The 19087-nt window shown below is 43.8% G+C and overlaps 30 non-coding genes and 3 pseudogenes across 30 annotated transcripts; all 33 read left to right on the top strand.

Annotated features, from left to right (window-relative positions):
- Positions 1–125: 125 nt before the first annotated feature.
- On the top strand, positions 126–244 carry LOC131175029 (5S ribosomal RNA). The gene has a single exon (XR_009145188.1). It is a non-coding gene; the product is annotated as a 5S ribosomal RNA (ribosomal RNA).
- Positions 245–455: 211 nt separating this feature from the next.
- Positions 456–574, top strand: LOC131174877 (5S ribosomal RNA). Its single transcript, XR_009145102.1, has one exon. It is a non-coding gene; the product is annotated as a 5S ribosomal RNA (ribosomal RNA).
- A 221-nt stretch (positions 575–795) lies between these two features.
- LOC131175028 (5S ribosomal RNA) lies at positions 796–914 on the top strand. Its single transcript, XR_009145187.1, has one exon. It is a non-coding gene; the product is annotated as a 5S ribosomal RNA (ribosomal RNA).
- A 211-nt stretch (positions 915–1125) lies between these two features.
- Positions 1126–1243, top strand: LOC131175016 (5S ribosomal RNA; annotated as a pseudogene).
- Positions 1244–1449: 206 nt separating this feature from the next.
- LOC131174999 (5S ribosomal RNA) lies at positions 1450–1564 on the top strand (annotated as a pseudogene).
- A 204-nt stretch (positions 1565–1768) lies between these two features.
- On the top strand, positions 1769–1887 carry LOC131174865 (5S ribosomal RNA). Its single transcript, XR_009145090.1, has one exon. It is a non-coding gene; the product is annotated as a 5S ribosomal RNA (ribosomal RNA).
- Positions 1888–2036: 149 nt separating this feature from the next.
- LOC131174876 (5S ribosomal RNA) lies at positions 2037–2155 on the top strand. The gene has a single exon (XR_009145101.1). It is a non-coding gene; the product is annotated as a 5S ribosomal RNA (ribosomal RNA).
- A 212-nt stretch (positions 2156–2367) lies between these two features.
- LOC131174904 (5S ribosomal RNA) lies at positions 2368–2486 on the top strand. The gene has a single exon (XR_009145129.1). It is a non-coding gene; the product is annotated as a 5S ribosomal RNA (ribosomal RNA).
- A 206-nt stretch (positions 2487–2692) lies between these two features.
- LOC131175027 (5S ribosomal RNA) lies at positions 2693–2811 on the top strand. Its single transcript, XR_009145186.1, has one exon. It is a non-coding gene; the product is annotated as a 5S ribosomal RNA (ribosomal RNA).
- A 212-nt stretch (positions 2812–3023) lies between these two features.
- LOC131175025 (5S ribosomal RNA) lies at positions 3024–3142 on the top strand. The gene has a single exon (XR_009145184.1). It is a non-coding gene; the product is annotated as a 5S ribosomal RNA (ribosomal RNA).
- Positions 3143–3360: 218 nt separating this feature from the next.
- LOC131174862 (5S ribosomal RNA) lies at positions 3361–3479 on the top strand. The gene has a single exon (XR_009145087.1). It is a non-coding gene; the product is annotated as a 5S ribosomal RNA (ribosomal RNA).
- Positions 3480–3692: 213 nt separating this feature from the next.
- On the top strand, positions 3693–3811 carry LOC131174918 (5S ribosomal RNA). The gene has a single exon (XR_009145143.1). It is a non-coding gene; the product is annotated as a 5S ribosomal RNA (ribosomal RNA).
- A 210-nt stretch (positions 3812–4021) lies between these two features.
- On the top strand, positions 4022–4138 carry LOC131174931 (5S ribosomal RNA). The gene has a single exon (XR_009145156.1). It is a non-coding gene; the product is annotated as a 5S ribosomal RNA (ribosomal RNA).
- Positions 4139–4288: 150 nt separating this feature from the next.
- Positions 4289–4407, top strand: LOC131175024 (5S ribosomal RNA). Its single transcript, XR_009145183.1, has one exon. It is a non-coding gene; the product is annotated as a 5S ribosomal RNA (ribosomal RNA).
- Positions 4408–4625: 218 nt separating this feature from the next.
- Positions 4626–4744, top strand: LOC131174840 (5S ribosomal RNA). The gene has a single exon (XR_009145065.1). It is a non-coding gene; the product is annotated as a 5S ribosomal RNA (ribosomal RNA).
- A 195-nt stretch (positions 4745–4939) lies between these two features.
- Positions 4940–5058, top strand: LOC131174844 (5S ribosomal RNA). The gene has a single exon (XR_009145069.1). It is a non-coding gene; the product is annotated as a 5S ribosomal RNA (ribosomal RNA).
- Positions 5059–5268: 210 nt separating this feature from the next.
- Positions 5269–5387, top strand: LOC131174834 (5S ribosomal RNA). Its single transcript, XR_009145059.1, has one exon. It is a non-coding gene; the product is annotated as a 5S ribosomal RNA (ribosomal RNA).
- Positions 5388–5596: 209 nt separating this feature from the next.
- Positions 5597–5715, top strand: LOC131174893 (5S ribosomal RNA). Its single transcript, XR_009145118.1, has one exon. It is a non-coding gene; the product is annotated as a 5S ribosomal RNA (ribosomal RNA).
- A 206-nt stretch (positions 5716–5921) lies between these two features.
- Positions 5922–6040, top strand: LOC131174928 (5S ribosomal RNA). The gene has a single exon (XR_009145153.1). It is a non-coding gene; the product is annotated as a 5S ribosomal RNA (ribosomal RNA).
- Positions 6041–6252: 212 nt separating this feature from the next.
- LOC131174882 (5S ribosomal RNA) lies at positions 6253–6371 on the top strand. Its single transcript, XR_009145107.1, has one exon. It is a non-coding gene; the product is annotated as a 5S ribosomal RNA (ribosomal RNA).
- Positions 6372–6570: 199 nt separating this feature from the next.
- Positions 6571–6689, top strand: LOC131174850 (5S ribosomal RNA). The gene has a single exon (XR_009145075.1). It is a non-coding gene; the product is annotated as a 5S ribosomal RNA (ribosomal RNA).
- A 221-nt stretch (positions 6690–6910) lies between these two features.
- Positions 6911–7029, top strand: LOC131175023 (5S ribosomal RNA). The gene has a single exon (XR_009145182.1). It is a non-coding gene; the product is annotated as a 5S ribosomal RNA (ribosomal RNA).
- A 212-nt stretch (positions 7030–7241) lies between these two features.
- LOC131174962 (5S ribosomal RNA) lies at positions 7242–7362 on the top strand (annotated as a pseudogene).
- A 212-nt stretch (positions 7363–7574) lies between these two features.
- Positions 7575–7693, top strand: LOC131175015 (5S ribosomal RNA). The gene has a single exon (XR_009145181.1). It is a non-coding gene; the product is annotated as a 5S ribosomal RNA (ribosomal RNA).
- Positions 7694–7906: 213 nt separating this feature from the next.
- LOC131174871 (5S ribosomal RNA) lies at positions 7907–8025 on the top strand. The gene has a single exon (XR_009145096.1). It is a non-coding gene; the product is annotated as a 5S ribosomal RNA (ribosomal RNA).
- A 167-nt stretch (positions 8026–8192) lies between these two features.
- On the top strand, positions 8193–8311 carry LOC131175004 (5S ribosomal RNA). Its single transcript, XR_009145180.1, has one exon. It is a non-coding gene; the product is annotated as a 5S ribosomal RNA (ribosomal RNA).
- Positions 8312–8531: 220 nt separating this feature from the next.
- Positions 8532–8650, top strand: LOC131174860 (5S ribosomal RNA). Its single transcript, XR_009145085.1, has one exon. It is a non-coding gene; the product is annotated as a 5S ribosomal RNA (ribosomal RNA).
- A 214-nt stretch (positions 8651–8864) lies between these two features.
- Positions 8865–8983, top strand: LOC131174849 (5S ribosomal RNA). Its single transcript, XR_009145074.1, has one exon. It is a non-coding gene; the product is annotated as a 5S ribosomal RNA (ribosomal RNA).
- Positions 8984–9194: 211 nt separating this feature from the next.
- On the top strand, positions 9195–9313 carry LOC131174838 (5S ribosomal RNA). The gene has a single exon (XR_009145063.1). It is a non-coding gene; the product is annotated as a 5S ribosomal RNA (ribosomal RNA).
- A 177-nt stretch (positions 9314–9490) lies between these two features.
- Positions 9491–9609, top strand: LOC131174993 (5S ribosomal RNA). Its single transcript, XR_009145179.1, has one exon. It is a non-coding gene; the product is annotated as a 5S ribosomal RNA (ribosomal RNA).
- Positions 9610–9827: 218 nt separating this feature from the next.
- Positions 9828–9946, top strand: LOC131174853 (5S ribosomal RNA). Its single transcript, XR_009145078.1, has one exon. It is a non-coding gene; the product is annotated as a 5S ribosomal RNA (ribosomal RNA).
- Positions 9947–10163: 217 nt separating this feature from the next.
- LOC131175219 (5S ribosomal RNA) lies at positions 10164–10282 on the top strand. The gene has a single exon (XR_009145382.1). It is a non-coding gene; the product is annotated as a 5S ribosomal RNA (ribosomal RNA).
- Positions 10283–10496: 214 nt separating this feature from the next.
- Positions 10497–10615, top strand: LOC131174845 (5S ribosomal RNA). Its single transcript, XR_009145070.1, has one exon. It is a non-coding gene; the product is annotated as a 5S ribosomal RNA (ribosomal RNA).
- Positions 10616–19087: the final 8472 nt, after the last annotated feature.

The following is a 19087-nucleotide window of genomic DNA, read 5'->3' as shown; positions in this document are numbered from 1 at the left end:
CGTAGATCACAAAAAATTACGCGAAATGAAAAAAAAGATCACGGAAAAAGACCAAACGGGTGAAAAGATATGGCCTCCCGAAGGAATAGGATGAATATGAATAAATTGTGGGCGAAGAGCATAGCGGGTGCGATCATACCAGCACTAGTGCACCGGATCCCATCAGAACTCCGAAGTTAAACGTGCTTGGGCGAGAGCAGTACTAAGATGGGTGACCTCTTGGGAAGTCCTCGTGTTGCACCCTTTTTCTTTTGTATTTTTTTTTTTTTTTCACTCGAACTGCTCGCAACAATTTCTTTTACCTTCAGCAATCAATCAGTTTGCAGCTACGTAGATCACAAAAAATTACGCGAAATGAAAAAAAAGATCACGGAAAAAGACCAAACGGGTGAAAAGATATGGCCTCCCGAAGGGCGAGGGGAGAATGTGAATAAATTGTGGGCGAAAAGCATAGCGGGTGCGATCATACCAGCACTAGTGCACCGGATCCCATCAGAACTCAGAAGTTAAACGTGCTTGGGCGAAAGCAGTACTAAGATGGGTGACCTGTTGGGAAGTCCTCGTGTTGCACCCTTTTTCTTTTCTTTTCTTGTTTTTTGTTTTTTTTTTCTTTTTCACTCGAACTGCTCGCAACAATTTCTTTTACCTTCAGCAATCAATGGCTCAGCTATGTAGATCACAGGAAATTACGCGAAATGGATGAAAATATCACGAAAAAAGACCAAACGGGTGAAAAGATATGGCCTCCCGAAGGAATAGGATGAATATGAATAAATTGTGGGCGAAAAGCATAGCGGGTGCGATCATACCAGCACTAGTGCACCGGATCCCATCAGAACTCCGAAGTTAAACGTGCTTGGGCGAGAGCAGTACTAAGATGGGTGACCTCTTGGGAAGTCCTCGTGTTGCACCCTTTTTCTTTTCTTTTTTTGTTTTTTTTTTTTTTTTTCACTCGAACTGCTCGCAACAATTTCTTTTACCTTGACAATCAATGGCTCGACTATGTAGATCACGAAAATTACGCGAAATGAAAAAAAGATCACGAAAAAAGACCAAGCGGGTGAAAAGATATGGCCTCGAGAAGGAATAGGAGAATATGAATAAATTGTGGGCGAAAAGCATAGCGGGTGCGATCATACCAGCCCTAGTGCACGGATCCCATCGAACTCAGAAGTTAAGCGTGCTTGGGCGAGGCGCGATGCTAAGATGGGTGACCTGTTGGGAAGTCCTCGTGTTGCACCCTTTTTCTTTTCTTTTCTTTTTTTTTCTTTTTTTCACTCGAACTCCTCGCAACACCTTCTTTTACCTTGACAATCAATGGCTCGTCTATGTAGATCCGCGAAAATTACGCGAAATGAAAAAAGATCACGAAAAAGACCAAGCGGGTGAAAAGATATGGCCTCGAGGGCGAGGGTAGAATATGAATAAATTGTGGGTGAAAAGCATAGCTGGTGCGATCATACCAGCACTAATGCCGGATCCCATCGAACTCAGAAGTTAAGCGTGCTTGGGCGAGGCGATGCTAAGATGGGTGACCTGTTGGGAAGTCCTCGTGTTGCACCCTTTTTCTTTTCTTTTCTTTTCTTGTTTTTCACTCGAGCGCTCGCAACAATTTCTTTTACCTTGACAATCAATGGCTCGGCTATGTAGATCACGAAAATTACGCGAAATGGAAAAAAAGATCACGAAAAAGACCAAACGGGTGAAAAGATATGGCCTCCAGAAGGAATAGGATGAATATGAATAAATTGTGGGCGAAAAGCATAGCGGGTGCGATCATACCAGCACTAGTGCACCGGATCCCATCAGAACTCCGAAGTTAAACGTGCTTGGCTGAGAGCAGTACTAAGATGGGTGACCTCTTGGGAAGTCCTTGTGTTGCACCCCCTTTTTTTTTCTTTTCTTTTTTTTCACTCGAACTCCTCGCGACATTTTCTTTTACCTTGAAGTTCAATGGAAAAAGACCAAGCGGGTGAAAAGATATGGCCGGGAGGGCGAGGGGAAAATATGAATAAATTGTGGGCGAAAAGCATAGCGGGTGCGATCATACCAGCACTAGTGCACCGGATCCCATCAGAACTCCGAATTTAAACGTGCTTGGACGTGAGCAATACTAAGATGGGTGACCTCTTGGGAAGTCCTCGTGTTGCACCCCTTTTCTTTTCTTTCTTTCTTTTTTTTTTTTTTCACTCGAACTCCTCGCAACAATTTCTTTTACCTTCAGCAATCAATGGCTCAGCTATGTAGATCACAAAAAATTACGCGAAATGAAAAAAAAGATCACGAAAAAAGACCAAACGGGTGAAAAGATATGGCCTCCCGAAGGAATAGGATGAATATGAATAAATTGTGGGCGAAAAGCATAGCGGGTGCGATCATACCAGCACTAGTGCACCGGATCCCATCAGAACTCCGAAGTTAAACGTGCTTGGGCGAGAGCAGTACTAAGATGGGTGACCTCTTGGGAAGTCCTCGTGTTGCACCCCTTTTCTTTTCTTTTTTTTTTTTTCACTCGAACTCCTCGCAACAATTTCTTTTACCTTCAGCAATCAATGGCTCGTCTATTCCCAGATCACAAAAAATTACGCGAAATGAAAAAAAAGATCACGAAAAAAGACCAAACGGGTGAAAAGATATGGCCTCCCGAAGGACGAGGGGAGAATATGAATAAATTGTGGGCGAAAAGCATAGCGGGTGCGATCATACCAGCACTAGTGCACCGGATCCCATCAGAACTCCGAAGTTAAACGTGCTTGGGCGAGAGCAGTACTAAGATGGGTGACCTCTTGGGAAGTCCTCGTGTTGCACCCTTTTTCTTTTCTTTTTTTGTTTTTTTTTTTTCCCACTCGAACTGCTCGCAACAATTTCTTTTACCTTCAGCAATCAATGGCTCAGCTATGTAGATCACAGAAAATTACGCGAAATGAAAAAAAAGATCACGAAAAAAGACCAAACGGGTGAAAAGATATGGCCTCCCGAAGGAATAGGATGAATATGAATAAATTGTGGGCGAAAAGCATAGCGGGTGCGATCATACCAGCACTAGTGCACCGGATCCCATCAGAACTCCGAAGTTAAACGTGCTTGGGCGAGAGCAGTACTAAGATGGGTGACCTCTTGGGAAGTCCTCGTGTTGCACCCTTTTTCTTTTCTTTTTTTGTTTTTTGTTTTTTTTTTTTTCACTCGAACTGCTCGCAACAATTTCTTTTACCTTCAGCAATCAATGGCTCAGCTATGTAGATCACAGAAAATTACGCGAAATGAAAAAAAAGATCACGAAAAAAGACCAAACGGGTGAAAAGATATGGCCTCCCGAAGGAATAGGATGAATATGAATAAATTGTGGGCGAAAAGCATAGCGGGTGCGATCATACCAGCACTAGTGCACCGGATCCCATCAGAACTCAGAAGTTAAACGTGCTTGGGCGAAAGCAGTACTAAGATGGGTGACCTCTTGGGAATTCCTCGTGTTGCACCCCTTTTCTTTTCTTTTCTTTTCTTTTCTTTTTTTCACTCGAACTCCTCGCAACAACTTCTTTTACCTTCAGCAATCAATGGCTCAGCTATCTAGATCACAAAAAATTACGCGAAATGAAAAAAAAGATCACAAAATAAGACCAAACGGGTGAAAAGATATGGCCTCCCGAAGGGCGAGGGGAGAATATGAATAAATTGTGGGCGAAAAGCATAGCGGGTGCGATCATACCAGCACTAGTGCACCGGATCCCATCAGAACTCAGAAGTTAAATGTGCTTGGGTGAAAGCAGTACTAAGATGGGTGACCTCTTGGGAAGTCCTCGTGTTGCACCATTTTTCTTTTCTTTTTTTGTTTTTTTTTTTTCCACTCGAACTGCTCGCAACAATTTCTTTTACCTTCAGCAATCAATGGCTCAGCTATGTAGATCACAGAAAATTACGCGAAATGGAAAAAAGATCACGAAAAAAGACCAAACGGGTGAAAAGATATGGCCTCCCGAAGGAATAGGATGAATATGAATAAATTGTGGGCGAAAAGCATAGCGGGTGCGATCATACCAGCACTAGTGCACCGGATCCCATCAGAACTCCGAAGTTAAACGTGCTTGGGAGAGCGATGCTAAGATGGGTGACCTCTTGGGAAGTCCTCGTGTTGCACCCTTTCTTTTCTTTTCTTTTTTCCCTCGAACTCCTCGCAACAATTTCTTTTACCTTGAAGTTGCGGGCGTGGCCCACGCGCGTTCGGAAGGGCAAGGTCGGGGCGGGGAGGGCGAGGGGAGAATATGAATAAATTGTGGGCGAAAAGCATAGCGGGTGCGATCATACCAGCACTAGTGCACCGGATCCCATCAGAACTCCGAAGTTAAACGTGCTTGGGCGAGAGCAGTACTAAGATGGGTGACCTCTTGGGAAGTCCTCGTGTTGCACCCTTTTTCTTTTCTTTTTTTGTTTTTTGTTTTTTTTTTTTCACTCGAACTGCTCGCAAAAATTTCTTTTAACTTAAGCAATCAATGGCTCGACTATGTAGATCCACGAGAAATTACGCGAAATGAAAAAAAAGATCACGAAAAAAGACCAAACGGGTGAAAAGATATGGCCTCCCGAAGGAATAGGATGAATATGAATAAATTGTGGGCGAAAAGCATAGCGGGTGCGATCATACCAGCACTAGTGCACCGGATCCCATCAGAACTCAGAAGTTAAACGTGCTTGGGCGAGAGCAGTACTAAGATGGGTGACCTCTTGGGAAGTCCTCGTGTTGCACCCCTTTTCTTTTCTTTTCTTTTTTTCACTCGAACTCCTCGCAACAACTTCCTTTACCTTCAGCAATCAATGGCTCGTCTATGTAGATCGCAAAATTACAGCGAAATGAAAAAAGATGGAAAAGACCAAGCGGGTGAAAAGATATGGCCTCAGAAGGGCGAGGAGAGAATATGAATAAATTGTGGGCGAAAAGCATAGCGGGTGCGATCATACCAGCACTAGTGCACCGGATCCCATCAGAACTCAGAAGTTAAACGTGCTTGGGCGAGAGCAGTACTAAGATGGGTGACCTCTTGGGAAGTCCTCGTGTTGCACCCTTTTTCTTTTCTTTTTCTTTTTTTTTTTTTTCACTCGAACTCCTAGTAACAATTTCTTTTACCTCCAACAATCAATGGCTCGTATATTTCCAGATCAAAAAAAATTACGCGAAATGAAAAAAAAGATCACGAAAAAAGACCAAACGGGTGAAAAGATATGGCCTCGGAAGGGCGAGGAGAATATGAATAAATTGTGGGCGAAAAGCATAGCGGGTGCGATCATACCAGCACCAGTGCACCGGATCCCATCAGAACTCCGAAGTTAAACGTGCTTGGGCGAGAGCAGTACTAAGATGGGTGACCTCTTGGGAAGTCCTCGTGTTGCACCCTTTTTCTTTTGTATTTTTTTTTTTTTTTTTCACTCGAACTGCTCGCAACAATTTCTTTTACCTTCAGCAATCAATGGCTCAGCTATGTAGATCACAGAAAATTACGCGAAATGAAAAAAAAGATCACGAAAAAAGACCAAACGGGTGAAAAGATATGGCCTCCCGAAGGAATAGGATGAATATGAATAAATTGTGGGCGAAAAGCATAGCGGGTGCGATCATACCAGCACTAGTGCACCGGATCCCATCAGAACTCCGAAGTTAAACGTGCTTGGGCGAGAGCAGTACTAAGATGGGTGACCTCTTGGGAAGTCCTCGTGTTGCACCCCTTTTCTTTTCTTTTTTTTTTTTTTTTCACTCGAACTCCTCGCAACAATTTCTTTTACCTTCAGCAAAAAATGGCTCAGCTATGTAGATCACGAAAAATTACGCGAAATGAAAAAAAAGATCACGAAAAAAGACCAAACGGGTGAAAAGATATGGCTTGCCGAAGGAATAGGATGAATATGAATAAATTGTGGCCGAAAAGCATGGCGGGTGCGATCATTCCAGCACTAGTGCACCTGTTCCCATCAGATCTCCGAAGTTAAATGTGCTTGGGCGAGAGCAGTACTAAGATGGGTGATCTCTTGGGAGGTCCTCGTGTTGCACCCCTTTTCTTTTCTTTTCTTTTCTTCTCTTTTTTTCACTCGAACTGCTCGCAACAATTTCTTTTACCTTCAGCAATCAATGGCTCAGCTATGTAGATCACAGAAAATTACGCGAAATGAAAAAAAAGATCACGAAAAAAGACCAAACGGGTGAAAAGATATGGCCTCCCGAAGGAATAGGATGAATATGAATAAATTGTGGGCGAAAAGCATAGCGGGTGCGATCATACCAGCACTAGTGCACCGGATCCCATCAGAACTCCGAAGTTAAACGTGCTTGGGCGAGAGCAGTACTAAGATGGGTGACCTCTTGGGAAGTCCTCGTGTTGCACCCCTTTTCTTTTCTTTTCTTTTTTTCACTCGAACTCCTCGCAACAACTTCCTTTACCTTCAGCAATCAATGGCTCGTCTATTCCCAGATCACAAAAAATTATGCGAAATGAAAAACATGATCACGAAAAAAGACCAAACGGGTGAAAAGATATGGGGAGGGCGAGGGGATAATATGAATAAATTGTGGGCGAAAAGCATAGCGGGTGCGATCATACCAGCACTAGTGCACCGGATCCCATCAGAACTCTGAAGTTAAACGTGCTTGGGCGAGAGCAGTACTAAGATGGGTGACCTGTTGGGAAGTCCTCGTGTTGCACCCTTTTTCTTTTCTTTTTTTGTTTTTTGTTTTTTTTTTCTTTTTCACTCGAACTGCTCGCAACAATTTCTTTTACCTTCAGCAATCAATGGCTCAGCTATGTAGATCACAGAAAATTACGCGAAATGAAAAAAAAGATCACGAAAAAAGACCAAACGGGTGAAAAGATATGGCCTCCCGAAGGAATAGGATGAATATGAATAAATTGTGGGCGAAAAGCATAGCGGGTGCGATCATACCAGCACTAGTGCACCGGATCCCATCAGAACTCCGAAGTTAAACGTGCTTGGGCGAGAGCAGTACTAAGATGGGTGACCTCTTGGGAAGTCCTCGTGTTGCACCCTTTTTCTTTTCTTTTTTTGTTTTTTTTTTTTTCCACTCGAACTGCTCGCAACAATTTCTTTTACCTTCAGCAATCAATGGCTCAGCTATGTAGATCACAGAAAATTACGCGAAATGAAAAAAAAGATCACGGAAAAAGACCAAACGGGTGAAAAGATATGGCCTCCCGAAGGAATAGGATGAATATGAATAAATTGTGGGCGAAGAGCATAGCGGGTGCGATCATACCAGCACTAGTGCACCGGATCCCATCAGAACTCCGAAGTTAAACGTGCTTTGGCGAGCGAGCGATGCTAAGATGGGTGACCTCTTGGGAATTCCTCGTGTTGCACCCCTTTTCTTTTCTTTTCTTTTCTTTTCTTTTTTTCACTCGAACTCCTCGCAACAACTTCTTTTACCTTCAGCAATCAATTGCTCGTCTATTCCCAGATCGCAAAAAGTTACGCGAAATGAAAAAAGTTGCGGGCGTGGGGACCAAGCGGGTGAAAAGATATGGCCTGGGAGGGCGAGGGGAGAATATGAATAAATTGTGGGCGAAAAGCATAGCGGGTGCGATCATACCAGCACTAGTGCACCGGATCCCATCAGAACTCCGAAGTTAAACGTGCTTGGGCGAGAGCAGTACTAAGATGGGTGACCTCTTGGGAAGTCCTCGTGTTGCACCCTTTTTCTTTTCTTTTTTTGTTTTTTTTTTTTTTCCACTCGAACTGCTCGCAACAATTTCTTTTACCTTCAGCAATCAATGGCTCAGCTATGTAGATCACAGAAAATTACGCGAAATGAAAAAAAAGATCACGAAAAAAGACCAAACGGGTGAAAAGATATGGCCTCCCGAAGGAATAGGATGAATATGAATAAATTGTGGGCGAAAAGCATAGCGGGTGCGATCATACCAGCACTAGTGCACCGGATCCCATCAGAACTCCGAAGTTAAACGTGCTTGGGCGAGAGCAGTACTAAGATGGGTGACCTCTTGGGAAGTCCTCGTGTTGCACCCCTTTTCTTTTCTTTTCTTTTCTTTTTTTCACTCGAACTCCTCGCAAAAAGTTACGGGCGGTTCGGGAAGTTGCGGGGCGTGGGGCCCACGCGGCGTTTCGGGAAGGGCAAGGTCGGGGCGGGGAGGGCGAGGGGAGAATATGAATAAATTGTGGGCGAAAAGCATAGCGGGTGCGATCATACCAGCACTAGTGCACCGGATCCCATCAGAACTCCGAAGTTAAACGTGCTTGGGCGAGAGCAGTACTAAGATGGGTGACCTCTTGGGAAGTCCTCGTGTTGCACCCTTTTTCTTTTCTTTTTTTGTTTTTTGTTTTTTTTTTTTTTTCACTCGAACTCCTCGCAACAATTTCTTTTACCTTCAGCGAAAAATGGCTCAGCTATGTAGATCACGAAAAATTACGCGAAATGAAAAAAAAGATCACGAAAAAAGACCAAACGGGTGAAAAGATATGGCCTCCCGAAGGAATAGGATGAATATGAATAAATTGTGGGCGAAAAGCATATCGGGTGCGATCATACCAGCACTAGTGCACCGGATCCCATCAGAACTCCGAAGTTAAACGTGCTTGGGCGAGAGCAGTACTAAGATGGGTGACCTCTTGGGAAGTCCTCGTGTTGCACCCCTTTTCTTTTCTTTTTTTTTTTTTTTTTTTTTTCCACTCGAACTCCTCGCAACAACTTCTTTTACCTTCAGCAATCAATGGCTCGTCTATTCCCAGATCGCAAAAAGTTACGGCGGCTCGGGAAGTTGCGGGGCGTGGGGCCCACGCGGCGTTTCGGGAAGGGCAAGGGGAGGGCGAGGGGAAAATATGAATAAATTGTGGGCGAAGAGCATAGCGGGTGCGATCATACCAGCACTAGTGCACCGGATCCCATCAGAACTCCGAAGTTAAACGTGCTTGGGCGAGAGCAGTACTAAGATGGGTGACCTCTTGGGAAGTCCTCGTGTTGCACCCCTTTTCTTTTCTTTTTTTTTTTTTTTTTTTTTCACTCGAACTCCTCGCAACAATTTCTTTTACCTTCAGCAAAAAATGGCTCAGCTATGTAGATCACGAAAAATTACGCGAAATGAAAAAAAAGATCACGAAAAAAGACCAAACGGGTGAAAAGATATGGCCTCCCGAAGGAATAGGATGAATATGAATAAATTGTGGGCGAAAAGCATATCGGGTGCGATCATACCAGCACTAGTGCACCGGATCCCATCAGAACTCCGAAGTTAAACGTGCTTGGGCGAGAGCAGTACTAAGATGGGTGACCTCTTGGGAAGTCCTCGTGTTGCACCCCTTTTCTTTATTTTTTTTTTTTTTACTCGAACTCCTCGCAACAACTTCTTTTACCTTCAGCAATCAATGGCTCGTCTATTCCCAGATCGCAAAAAGTTACGGGCGTTTCGGGAAGGGCAAGGTCGGGGCGGGGAGGGCGAGGGGAGAATATGAATAAATTGTGGGCGAAAAGCATAGCGGGTGCGATCATACCAGCACTAGTGCACCGGATCCCATCAGAACTCCGAAGTTAAACGTGCTTGGGCGAGAGCAGTACTAAGATGGGTGACCTCTTGGGAAGTCCTCGTGTTGCACCCTTTTTCTTTTCTTTTTTTGTTTTTTGTTTTTTTTTTTTCACTCGAACTGCTCGCAACAATTTCTTTTACCTTCAGCAATCAATGGCTCAGCTATGTAGATCACAGAAAATTACGCGAAATGAAAAAAAAAGATCACGAAAAAAGACCAAACGGGTGAAAAGATATGGCCTCCCGAAGGAATAGGATGAATATGAATAAACTGTGGGCGAAAAGCATTGCGGGTGCGATCATACCAGCACTAGTGCACCGGATCCCATCAGAACTCCAAAGTTAAACGTGCTTGGGCGAGAGCAGTACTAAGATGGTTGACCTCTTGGGAAGTCCTCGTGTTGCACCCTTTTCCTTTCTTTTCTTTTCTTTTTTTCACTCGAACTCCTCGCAACAACTTCCTTGACCTTCAGCAATCAATGGCTCGTATATTCCCAGATGGCAAAAAGTTACGGGCGGTTCTGGAAGTTGCGAGGCGTGGGGCACACGCGCCGTTTCGGGAAGGGCAAGGTCGGGGCGGGGAGGGCGAGGGGAGAATATGAATAAATTGTGGGCGAAAAGCATAGCGGGTGCGATCATACCAGCACTAGTGCACCGGATCCCATCAGAACTCCGAAGTTAAACGTGCTTGGGCGAGAGCAGTACTAAGATGGGTGACCTCTTGGGAAGTCCTCGTGTTGCACCCCTTTTCTTTTCTTTTCTTTTCTTTTCTTTTTTTCACTCGAACTCCTCGCAACAACTTCCTTTACCTTCAGCAATCAATGGCTCGTCTATTCCCAGATCGCAAAAAGTTACGGGCGGTTCGGGAAGTTGCGGGGCGTGGGGCCCACGCGGCGTTTCGGGAAGGGCAAGGGGAGGGCGAGGGGAAAATATGAATAAATTGTGGGCGAAGAGCATAGCGGGTGCGATCATACCAGCACTAGTGCACCGGATCCCATCAGAACTCCGAAGTTAAACGTGCTTGGGCGAGAGCAGTACTAAGATGGGTTACCTCTTGGGAAGTCCTCGTGTTGCTCCCTTTTTCTTTTCTTTTTTTCTTTTTTGTTTTTTTTTTTTTTTCACTCGAACTGCTCGCAACAATTTCTTTTACCTTCTGTCGCAAGGGATTTTGCGGTCGCCCGGACGATCACTCACCGAAGTGGAAAAGAGTGAGGAGTCGCCACCTTAGTTTTGAGGGAAACTAAAGAAAACCGTTTGAGAAGTTAAATAAAAAATGAAGCCACTTCAAGACAGAGATTCTAGGTTCGGGGTCCGTAAACGGGTGGGGAAGGTGTTAGGCACCCCACCTCGTCCCTTAATAAGGGTAAGTAGATTTAATTTTGCGTTCTTTATAAATTAATTAGGAGGGCTTGAATGGGAATGTTAATCCTTTTGTCAAAAGGAAATTTTGATGTTTCACTAAATTCGGATCACCCAGATACATAAGTAAATGAGACAACCTTAGTGAATCGACGTCGCGAATCATTTTTGGTTTTGGGGTTATCTTACGTACAGGTTAAGACTTGGTGTGAGGATCGGATAAGAACTCTCCTCCGATCTCTTTTAGATTATTTATTAAAATTATGATTGGAGATCGGATAAGAACCCTCCTCCGCTCTCCTTTAAAATTTTGAGTTGGGACCGGATAAGAACTCTCCTCCGATCTCTTTTAGATTATTTATTAAAATTTTGAGTTGAGACCGGATAAGAACTCTCTTCCGATCTCTTTTAGATATTTATTAAAATTACGATTGGAGATCGGATAAGAACCCTCCTCCGATCTCTTTTAGGTATTTATTAAAAATTTGAATTGAGACCGGATAAGAACTCTCTTCCGATCTCTTTTAAGTTAACAGGAACCTGAATGGGATCTCTCCGATCTCCCGAATTTAAGTTCAGCTAGATGTTATAGAGACCTAACGCCAAGGATTCTGGCGTTCGAAGGCGTTAGGGGGAAAGGTTTCTTTTAACTAATTGATGGTTTGTGACTAAATAAGAGGAGCCGGGTTAAACTTCGCTGACCTTCCCTAAGGTCACTTTACCAGTACCTATTTATATCCGATCTGTTCTGTTTTGTTCACTTTGGTTTTATTCCACTTTATGATATTTTGCCGAATTGCCGTTTATGTCAGCCTAATATTGTGGCTATTTTCCTGACGTGTTATTCAGGCTCTCTCTTTCTTAAAAGAGACCCTTAATTTGCAGTTACCTATGTTTTACCCAACCATTTACACACTACTGGGAGACAGAAAACTTGCATTCAGAAATGACAAAGATCAATAAAAATGACGGGCTAATCACTAAAGAGATAACTCGAGAGTAACATTCTTTTGGGTCCTTTTGCACAAAATGAACTTGGAGAAAATCACATACGTAAGAAGAACAAAGAAAGTGCGAAAAATAAATGTAAACACTTAGTAAAACAGCAATATGAGCTCTTACCTGTGAGGAGCCAAATCTACTGAAATAGCTACGGGGTGGCAAAAAAGAGATAAGATAGTGGACTGATTAGCCTGAGAGCTGATGTTCGTCGGGAAGTGAAGGGAGCTGAGCTAAAATATAATCAGATCAAGATAAAAGCCGAGTGGAATGAAGTTTAGCTTAGACAGTGGGGATGAAAACAGAGATGATAAAGGGCTGAAAGTGAGGGTGTGACCAGATAATGAATAAACTGGAAATGTAGAGTTCCAGTATTCAGAATCCTTTTCAAGAAAACACTTCAGAAAACTAGTTTCAAAAGTATTTCCAATCAATACTTCAAAGTAGCGGAATAACAAACTGAATGAAGTTTTTAGAGTTCTTCCGCTATAATAACAGCCTCTCTTTTTACTCGTCCGTCCGTCCTCCTGAACAGTTTTTTCATGCAGGTATTTATAGGAATCGGGTGCTCCCCGTGAAGGGTCAGGATTTATTTTGAGGGAGATGGAGGGTCAAGATTTCGAAGGACATGATCGGATGTCCAGGAATTAAAGAGAATCAAAATGAATGGCTGAGATCCCTCTTCAGAACATTTGTCCTTTTCTTCTTTCAATCCGACGGTCTCAAATCTCCTTGTCCGGAACGATCTGAGGGCTAAGAGCGAAATACGCTGGTATTATCGTCTTCTCTTTTGATCCAATGGTTCTGGTTTAGTCCTTACAAGTGAGATCAACGGTAGGGATTAGGATGTACAGGACTGTCATGACATACTCTGGCATTTGTCAGCATTGCGGGCGATTCTCAGGCGTGCGGTGGAGATCTCGTCTGCCATGCTTTAACTACCTCGGCTCTGATTCTGACGACGGTTATTGGGATTTGTCTTATTCTTTTTGCCTTCCGATCCCTCCTCTTTCTGATCTCTTTCTCATGCTCTTTCCGATCTCTCATGCTGATCTCCTATCTTCAGATCTACTATTCCGATCTTTCCCTTTCTCAGATCCGGTCTAGTCAAAGCATTAATTTCCCCTCGATTCCCGCGTTAAGCCGTTTGCTTTCGCCAAAGAATAAATGCTCATTTTCCCCTATATATACCCCTGTTGACAGAGACATTTCCTTCATCTGATTTTCCTCTCTTCCTTTCTTACTTTCCTTGTTCTAGCTGCTCCGGTGGAAGTTCCGGCCATGATTGTGGTTTTTGATCCCTTTCCGATGAGCTTCTTTAACCACCGACTGAAAATTTATGATCCTGGTGATCGCATAACCCTAACTGACGATGGTGAGAGAACTGGATTTGACCGATCTGTATTGTGGACCTCGGTTGTACCGATCTCGAGTCGCTCAACTGAGTTCATTCGGCTTCTCATCACATTGAGTGTTCCGACAGCGATTCTGATCCACATTGGGTGTTCCGACAGCGGATGGAGCATCCGATCGGCAATATCCTTGGGATCAGTTATAAACTGATCATTAGATCAGCCTTTTGATGTAATCAGATCTCTAATGTATTCCGATCCTTAGAGATCGCCCAGATGATGTAATCCGTTAATGTAATCAGATCTCTAGAGATCGCCCAAATGATGTAGTTAGACCTTTATTGTAATCTGATCCCTAGAGATCGCCCTAATGATGTAATCCGATCTTTTTGGAAATAAAAGTCTTGTTTCTCCAATTATTATCTTATTGATTATTTTCCGATCTCTGATATATTTGTCCGATCTGGTTCCTATCAAAAACGACTCTTAACTAATCCTTTGTTCAAAATATTCAACTTATTATGCCGATCTCCAGTTAACCGATCTCGGAATGTTCGAGAGACGTGTCAGAACAGCTGGCGAATCCCGTTAACCGATGCACTGCATGGAACCTCGTGAGCATTAAATGCTCGGACTAGTATAAATAGGGATGGGGGGGGGGGTTAGCCATTTGCTCTCTCATTCCATTTTCAGTCTCTTGCTCGCAACTCCGAAGTTCTCTCATTTTCTCTAGTTCTTCCGACGCCGATTAGACTCCGGTAAGGGTTTTGATCCTCTTTTAGTTTAATTTCTTTATTTCTTTTGAAAATGAGCGGCACCGAAGGTCAGAGAGCGACGAGCCCTCCTTCCATTCAGTTCTCGTGGTCGTCCGATGAAGAAGAGGTGGTCGGGCCAAGCACGCAACCTGAACCTCCTAGGGCCTCCGTTCGAGCTCGGGGGCGGGTCATACCATCAAGGCGTGCACCTGTCTCAGGGAGGGAGACTCTCCCTATAGACGAGCTACCGTCGGTCCTTCGAGAATCCAATCTACAATCGTTTAGCCAAGAATACAACATTCGGCCTGATTCGTACGAGCTAATCAAGTGCCACGGCGATCTTCGTATCGATCACTCCTTTGAAGAGAATGACATGGTTATGGTGTACGAGGAACAGTTAAAGGCCGGTCTTCGGTTCCCTCTAGATGACTTCTATAAGGAGGTCCTAAAACTCCACCGAGCGTGCATTGCTCAAATTCACCCTAACTCGTGGCGGATCTTGGTAGCCTTCCGAGGTCTATGCCGAGCTAAGGGAATCAGACCTACGGCTAAGGTGTTCGCCGAGCTGCACAGACTAACTCGCTGAAAGGATGACGAACACTGGTTCTTTCAGGCGAAGCCTCATTGCGGGCTCTTTTCCGATCTGCCCTCATCCCTTAAGAATTGGAAGAACCGTTTCTTCATCGTGAGGAGCAAAGATCCGAGCTGCTTTGAGGACTTCCCCTGTAGCTGGTGGTACCAGGGGCCCTTGCTTCCGAAACGCATTACCCTGAACGAGGAGGATAGCTTAATAGTGATGGATCTGAAGAGTCAGGCCGCCACTCAAAAGTATTCTTGTTTGGATGCGGTGACTGCCGAGCTACACCATTGGACTATTCAACTGCTCACCGGCCAAGACCGCGAACTTCCGCTCTCTGACCTCGGCATTGGTATTTTCTATATCTCAGTTCTCAGGACCTTAGCGATCTCACTAACCTCTTCTCTGTGCAGGTATGGCGGGTGGTGAGGGTTCTAGGAAGCGGAAGAAAGAAAGAGAGATCTCCCGGAAAGTAAAGGAGATAAAGCGTTCGGAAATGCTTCGAACACCCAGTCATGAACCTGGGGAGACACAAAGAGACCCGCCTCAACCTTCGGGTCCGCCGACCGTAGAAGCTGTCCGATCTCCTCCTAGAACGGAAGAGCAGCCTCCACCTCTTCCAATTGTTCCAAGCACAGAAAGGGGGCCTATTCAAGCTTCTGGGAGGACCTCTTCTCGTGGCGCTCAAATACTGATCGACTCCCTGAAGAATAACCGGACTGTTAGGGAGAACCCTGATTTTGCCAAAGTCTTGGGGTCTACCATCTTCTTTCAGGAGGATCGGGACAGGCTATCCCGGAATGGTCTCGATGATATCTTAACTCGATCCATGAGCCTGAACGTGGAGTGTCTGGTAAATCAGACCATGGTTCGGGAAAAGATTCAGCGTCTGGGTAAGGAGATCGGGAAGAAAAATCAGGAAGTGGCTTCCCTTCGATCCCAACTCTCATCCGCTCAGGATTATATATCTCAAGTCGAGGGACGGGCGAAGTTCCATGAAGACAGGCTGGCCGAACAGAATCATATTTTGGCTGAAAGGGATCGTGCTCTTGGGGAAGTCCAGGCGCTTCACGCCAACGAAGCCGCTCAGGTCGCTCAACTTATAGAGGAGCTCAAGGCGAAGGATGAGGAGCTTAAGGAGAAAGATGAAGAAATAGTGACGGGAACAGCCGGAGCCTATGTGAATGCTCACAAGGATCTCTTGGCCGAACTCCAGAAGCGTTACCCAGAAGAAGACTTCTCTTGGATGGCCGACCTGGCTCCTGAGGGCGACGATGAGGACAGTGAGGAGGAAGCCAAGGGTGAGAGAGAGAGTGAGCAAAATGTAAATCAGGCTGGGGGTGATCCTCCAGCTGAATAGCTTGTACAAAAAATGAAATGAAATGGAATGTCTCTTTTGTTCAATGAATGGATGTGATTGGAAAATCTCTGAATTGCCTAAGTATTTGATTGTATAGCGAAACAAGAACTAAATGCAATTATTAATCTAAGTAGAAGAGATCGGAAAGCACAATAAGCATGAGATCGGTGGGGAAGAAATGCTGAATGGGACTTGATTAAAATTGAAAATTTAACTTGAACACTTAAGATCGGAATCCTCATTAAATCGAACCAAAACCTTAGCTCTTAAACTTTCGAAAGGGAGATCGGCAATAAAAATGGTAAGAAAAGATCTAGTGCCAGTTCATTTCGTTTATTAGGAATATACTTGACGGGTCCTGAGTTTCGACAATGGGTTTGAAAGATCGATGAGCGATAGACTAGTAAAGCTTTAACTGATGCGAGAACTTAACAATTTGATTTAATTCTTTGTGAGGAGAGATCGGAATTGTGACTGCCTATCAAAGAGGGATCGGAAATGTGATTAGCTATCCAAAGGAAACTGAGCACCGGGGATCGGTTTCAAAGTCTTATTGATTTTAGGGATCGGCCAAAATATGGTGTCGACAGCTGCCCCTCTTTACATAATTTCTATCAAAGGAAAAAATTTCCGTGTAGGAATTATGTAAAGATTCAGACTCATATTTTGGACGATTAGGTGTACCTAAATTAATGACCTAGAAATTGGCAACGGAAGTTAGAATACTAGAAAATTAAAACCAACTTGGATCGAGGAACCAGAGGTTGATAACATAAATTTAAATTGCAAGAAATTAAAATCAACTTAGATCAAGGAACCAGAGGTTGATAGCAGAAATGTAAATTGCATTAAAATCAACTTAGATCAAGGAACCAGAGGTTGATAACAGGAAATTTAAATTGCAGGAAATTAAAATCAACTTAGATCAAGGAACCAGAGGTTGATAACAGGAAATTTAAATTGCAGGAAATTAAAATCAACTTAGATCAAGGAACCAGAGGTTGATAACAGAAAATTTAAATTGCATTAAAATCAACTTAGATCAAGGAACCAGAGGTTGATAACAGGAAATTTAAATTGCAGGAAAATCAACTTAGATCAAGGAACCAGAGGTTGATAACAGAAATATAAATTGCAAGAAATTAAAATCAACTTACAAGGCAAGTCTAACCCTGTCACATGAAGTTCCTCCCCGATGAAGTGTACTTAACAAGATACCGAAGGCCGATGATTAACGGAAAAGGAGTTGAAAGACTTGACCCATGATCCCATTCCTTCGGATGCCCCTTTTCTGTTCCCGACTTTCTCCTATTTTTACGGAAAGCGCCCTTGCGGGTTTTTACTTTCTTTTCGTCAATTCGACCAGAAGCGCCCTTTCGGGTTTTCACTCCTTTTTTTTTTTTTTTTTTTTTTTTTTTTTTTTTTCGAAGGCCATTCCCTGCAAATCTCATAGTAAAGTACGTGAGGTTTTCAATTTTCGAATTCAAATCTTATGGCAAAAATTTTAACTAATCAATAGCGCATTAAACAAAGAGAAAGGATAGTATTAAAAAGTGAGTAAATAGGAAAACGAAAGCAGAAGGAATAAAGTATAATTTTATTATGGCTTTAGGAAAAATAGGGATAGACTTTCAAAGGAAAAGGAAGGGTACAAGGATAGATCTCACATATTCCTTATAGTTGGTTTTGAAGTCTTTTAACTGCCATTATTTCAAGTTCTCTGAAGTCCCCTGCCGTGACGGTTTCTTCTCCATCCTCGGTTTCATACCCCCTTCCTTATTTCTCCACTTTGGTTCTTGGGACGCCCTTTCGGGTTTTCACCCCAAGTTTTTTTTTTTTTTTTTTTTTTTGAGACTCCCTTTCGGGTTTTCATCCTTCACTCACTTTATGCATAGTATCTCTTGACAGTGTCGGTATTCACAGGTCTCAGGAATTCTTCACCGTACATGTGGGTCAAGATCAAAGCTCCTCCAGAAAATGCCTTTTTAACCACATAGGGTCCCTCGTAGGTTGGTGACCATTTGCCCCGGGGATCGTTTTGGTTCGGCAGCACTTTCTTCAGAACTAGGTCCCCGGGTTGGAATTCGCGTGGGCGGATACCTTTATCAAATGCCCTAGCCATTCTCCTCTGGTATAATTGCCCATGACATGCTGCTGTTAATCTTTTCTCATCCAGCAGGTTTAACTGATCCAACCTTGACTGGATCCATTCTGATTCATCAATCCCTGATTCCTTCAGAACCCTTAGGGAAGGAATTTCAACTTCAATAGGTAATACTGCTTCCATCCCGTAGACCAGTGAGTATGGAGTTGCCCCGGTTGAGGTCCTCACGGAAGTCCGGTATGCGTGAAGAGCGTAGGGGAGCATATCATGCCAATCCATATATGTGACCGTCATTTTCCGAATTATCCTCTTGAGGTTTTTGTTTGCGGCTTCCACCGCTCCATTCATCTGGGGACGGTATGGGGAGGAATTGAGATGCCGGATTTTATATTGATCACATAATTCCTGAATCTTCGGACCATTCAAGTTCTTAGCATTATCAGTGACAATTTCATTCGGGAGACCATGCCGGCAGATGATATTGCTTTTGAAGAATTTAAGAAACGTGTTCTGCGTGATGTGAGCATACGACGTTGCTTCGACCCATTTGGAGAAGTAGTCGATGGCCACTAGGATAAATCTGTGTCCATTGGATGCCTTGGGATTGATGGGACCAATCACATCAATGCCCCACATTGCGAAAGGCCATGGTGAGACGAGGTTGAACAACTTGTGAGGTGGCACATTTATTGGATCGGCATAGATCTGACACTTATGGCACTTCCGGAAATACTCGATGCAATCCTTTTCCATTGTGGTCCAAAAATACCCCCGCCGCATGATTTGCTTAGCCATCATATGCCCGTTGGCATGGGTTGCACAACTTCCCTCATGAGTCTCAAAAAGGATTTTATTTGCTTCCTTTGCCTCCACATATCTCAACAGTTCACCATTGGACCCTCTCTTGTATAGGACTTCTCCGCTGGGGAAGTATCCCAATGCTAATCTCCGAATCATCTTCTTTTCATTTTTGCTTGCCCCTGAGGGGAATTCCCTGGTTCTACAGTAGACCAGGATATCATGATACCAAGGCTTTCCATCGGGT

The sequence above is a fragment of the Hevea brasiliensis genome, chromosome 16 (genome assembly GCF_030052815.1).
Source record: "Hevea brasiliensis isolate MT/VB/25A 57/8 chromosome 16, ASM3005281v1, whole genome shotgun sequence".
In the NCBI taxonomy this organism is placed as follows: domain Eukaryota; kingdom Viridiplantae; phylum Streptophyta; class Magnoliopsida; order Malpighiales; family Euphorbiaceae; genus Hevea; species Hevea brasiliensis.
The sequence above is the reverse complement of the archived record's forward strand: the minus strand, read 5'-3'. Positions and strand labels throughout refer to the sequence as shown.